The sequence below is a fragment of the Buteo buteo genome, chromosome 7 (genome assembly GCF_964188355.1).
Source record: "Buteo buteo chromosome 7, bButBut1.hap1.1, whole genome shotgun sequence".
Lineage (NCBI taxonomy): Eukaryota > Metazoa > Chordata > Aves > Accipitriformes > Accipitridae > Buteo > Buteo buteo.
The window spans coordinates 45635954-45640544 of NC_134177.1; positions in this window are offsets into that span (position 1 = coordinate 45635954).

The following is a 4591-nucleotide window of genomic DNA, read 5'->3' on the forward strand; positions in this document are numbered from 1 at the left end:
CATCCGTGTTCCTGGACTCTTGAGTGAGACTGTAAAGGTCATGCAACTGCCTGCATCCTTATCTGTCCGCTTCTTACCATGAGAGAGAAGAGATAAATGCAGAACAGTGGCTGTATGGATGTGACCACTAAATTACCTAGAATATATTGCTATTTAAAGAAAAGCAACAGCAATAGACTACATGTTGAAGATTAAAGTTTGTAGAAATCGAGACTGTATAGAATGGGAATGACAAGGGAAAGTAAGCTGTAAATCTTTGGGAATGTTTTTCCCGGTTGTCTTAATGTTAAACAAACAGCCAAACTACCTCTCCTCTTGCCCCGTCTCCCATGCCATGACTTGTACAAAAAAGCAGTAGGTGAGCCAAATACCCTGGTACCTGCTGTGACCAGCAACATCTCTACTCAGCAAACTTCAGTGACGTTCCTTTGCCCCAAAGGGACCCAAATGGGACCGTGAGCGTGACGTGCTTTGACCAAACACAGAGCTACCCAAATCCGAGCTGTTGCTGAGCCTTGTGCTTTGGGCAGTGCGAAATAATTTGGCCATTTGGAAAACGCTGGGGAGAAAAGGTCTCTGGAAAGGGAAGAACTGCGATCCTTTAGTCGGCCAGGAGGGGAACCAGAAAAGAGACTTTTCCAAGGTAAGTAAGGGAGCGCAAGGCAGTGGGGAAGCGGGGTTGGGATGTTTCCCTCGAACAGCATCACGGTATGCAAGCAACAGGTTTTCCCCTTTCCCAGGGCATCTCCCAAGCAGGGAGATAACAGGCTTCCAGCACGCCTATGCCAGGGTCAGTGCCTCTTCACTGCTCCTCTTACCTTTAATCGCCAGGCTCTAACACAACGTACTGCTGTGCCGCAGAAAGTGAGCCAGAAAATTCACATCGGGAAAAGGCTGTCGGGTTAAAAAGCTCCATCCGTGCCTGTGCCGGGCTCGGGGGTGATGGGGACCAGGGGCTGGGGGAGGCGCGTGGGGGCTGGCCAGCGCCGTGGCCGTGCACAGCCCACCGAGGCACGACCGTCCCGCGGCCGCTCACACCCACGGTCGGAGGACGGGCGAGCGATTGGTCACCAGAGACACGCCGATGGCAGGGTTTTGGGTACAAATCTAACCGCTCGTAAGACCGGCTGGGGTCAGACTGGCCGATGGGCAGGGGGCAGGACGGGGACCTCTTCACCCAAGAGCTTTCAAACCACTTCCAATAAAGCAAAACGCAACGAACGGGCAAGAAAAACCCACCGAACGGTGCCGGCTGAGGCCGAGCTCGGAAGCGAGCTCAGCTGCGCTGGTTTTGAAACAGAGCAGGCTTTCTGCAGGAGGTTCCTCCAGGGCACAAGGGCTCAAGCCAACACCAACAGATCCCTGCCCCTTCAGTGACAAACGCCGCCGGCGCTTCCTCCCCTCCATGCTCGCCATTAAGCAGAGAGGAAAGAAAATCCAGCGCTCGGGCACAGGAACGGCCTCTCTCCCCATCGCTTTTGTCCCCCTCCTCCCAGCCGGCTGCGCGCTGCTACGGCCCCTCTGAACCGTTTCCCGACACTCGGGGAAGGTGGTTTTTGGGAGAAAAGCTGCCCCCGAGCTCCTGGCTGCCTCGCCGGTCCCTCCTCCTTTAAATCCCAGCTCCTCTCCGACTCCTCACAAAATGTCTCCGTCGCTGCCTGCCAGACCCAGCTCCAGCCTCCCAAGAGCTAGCTGTCGCCTCGATGTCATTTGGAGAGGCTTTGTAAGGGGGGAATCTATCTTTATCCGCGCCGGGAAGCGCCATGCGCAGCTCTGGCACTGTGCAAGTAATTAACAATAATGAAAAGTTGGGGTTGCCATGGTTATGCTGTTCTATTTACAACGCACATCTCTCCCATCACCCAGACCCGTGCAGCAACCGAGGGAAATCAGAACCCCATTCACCGCCTTGCTGTGTGGTTTTATTTTTAACCTGGATGCTGGAATAGGAAGGCAGCCAGGCGGGACGTCAGGGGCAGGACAGCGGCTGCTCCTGCCCCTGCCATGGGCCGGCTCCTCCGCCGGCTGCCGGATGCTTGGATTGCGGCTTGGGAAGCAGCACACAGGATTTCCGTGCTGCCCTGCCTTACCCAGACACGAGCTCTCCGGACAGCTGCTGCCAGTGAAAAGAAACCCAATAAAAGCGCTTTTCAGATACCTCAAACTAACCAGTCATGACTTTGCTATAAAAAAAAAAAAAAGAGAGAAAAAAAAAAAACAGACAGTCCCCACACACCTTTTTTTAAGAGCTTTGCTGTTAACGGGCCCTCGCTTCAGACCCTGCTTTGGAACCAGTGTTAGCTCAGGGAGAGGGGGGGGAGAAGAAAGAGAAAACAAAGGAAAAAACATCAGCCTGGGAGTTGTTTTTGGCGGGCTGCTGTGCGGGTCTCGCACGCACAGCGCTCCAGGAACGCCAGACCTCGTTAGTACGCTGCGGGCTCTCGGCTAAGGATTGCAGTTGGCTTAATTAGAGACTCAGGTGAACATGAAAGATTAAATATGGAACAAGGCTGGGGACAGGCGGGAAGACGGCCAGTTTGGGTTAATGTGCCGATACAGGTACCTGCAGAATTAATTACACCAGGACTCGGGCAATGCGGGGAGGCTGTCGCTGCTCCATCCCGGCACGGTCTTAGTCACCACTAATAGCCGTCGCATGAGGCATGCACGGTATGAATCTTCTTCGGGGCTGTGTTATTCGCCTGTCATTAAAAGCGTCGGCGCTGGGGTTTTTTTGGGTCTCACAGCTGCCGTCACACCAGCAGCGAACGCACTCAGCCCGTGGGTGACTCAGCCTCCGGCACAGCACTGGGCTCCCCCGCTCCCCACCGCTGCAGCGGAGCAGATAACGCCGATAACGATAACGAAGGCGCAAGAAGCCCTAGTTTTAGCGCCTGCTCGAATTCCCGTCAGGTGGGGCCGGTGAAACCTAAACCACCTCCTTTTGGAGACAACCACCACCCCGCTGGAACGGCAGCTTTTCAGCTGCGGTTAAAGAAACACCAGAGCCGCCCTCCCGGCTGGTGCGACACGAAAAAGGGAAAAATCCAAACCACTCGGCGATGCCCCGTAGCGATCTCCTCTGCTCTTCCAACAAACAGGTTCAGCGACCTCCCGGGGAAAAACCAGCGCGGATTTATTAGCGAGCATGGAGAGAGGGCATGCAGCGGCACAGGGAAAGCGCAGGCGTTTCCACCCCGCTCCCTTCGACTGGAGCCGATGGAGGGTGCCAGGGAGCGAACCCCCCAGCAGCCTCACGCTATGAACGCCGGCAATCCCCCCCCCATCCCTCCTGGCTGCTCCCCACGGAGCCGTATGTGCTTCCGCAGGGGAACCACAGGCCAGACCGCGTATCCCAGCCGTGTGTTGGCAGCGCTGGGTCAGGACCGTGTCGGAACCCAACGGGCAACGACGGAGTGGGAAAGAGCATGAGAAACCCAGACAGGGAGTCAAGCGCGAGCTTGGAGCGTGCGGGGTGCCCAGCGTTTTGGGTCTTTACGGCACGGGAGCTGTTAGGCAATGCCTGCTGCATCGCAGGCTCCCCACCAGCTCCCAGCAAGGATCACCTTTTGCACCAAAGCAAGCCACCTGGCACCCCTTGAGCCTTCCGTACAATCGCCAACACCTCATTTCTTTTGCAAAGCCTGTCTGGAAAGTCAACGTTTCGTGAACCAGCATCTGCAGGCGCCAGCGCTCCCCAACCCTTCCCATTAAACGCGACGGGGACGTGAGCTCGGAGCATCCCTGCGCAGCGCTGGCGGGGCAAGCTCTGGCAGGAGGACGCTGCAGGCTGGGCTTCCAGGAGACGTCTGAGGTCCCTGCGATGGGGCAGAGACCCCAGCTCGGCTGCCCGGGAGGCAGGCGGCGATGTGCAGGCTGGGATGGGGAGGGAGGGAGCCGCGGTGGGAGAGGTGCAAGGAGCAGCAAGAGCCTTCAGGGAGGCTGAGCTGCCAGGCCACGTCACTCCATCAGCCCTCGCTTCCCCGCCTGGCCGCAGAGCCTTTCCCCCGGGGCACGGGGAGAGGGGTCGGGGAAGGACGCCGAGCATCACCCGCCGGCCAGGCCGGAGGCTCCCACACCGTGACTCAGCGGGTGAGCGCCGGGATGAAGCTCACCCCAGCCTCCGGAGACCAAACGGCACCCCGGCACCCCTCTGCGCCCAGCGTCTTGCCAAAGGAGCTGCCGAAGCGCAGCCCGTACCGCGGGCTGCCTGCGCAACGCGCCCAGGCGCTCTGTCTCTGCTCCCCCGCTGTCTAACGAGGGGCACATCCATGCAACAGGGGTACCCCTCCATGAAACAAACATATGGAGCAGAGCTGCTTCCCCTCATCTTATAGAGTCCACAGTCACCTATAGCCCGTCAGGCAGGGGAGCAGAGGGAAAACCGGCCTTGGGGGATGGTGTTTTTCCCTGTGCAGTGCGGGCAGCCCGGCCAGGCAGCCAGGAGCAGGCAGGGATGCCCGGGATGCCGGGGCAAGGCACGAGGATTGCCCCAGCGGTGACTAAGCCTGTGGCACGCGTGGCTCCCCGCAGCCGAACGCAGCCAGGTGCAACACACCTGGGCTACGGAAACGCTTCTCGCTTCGCCCAC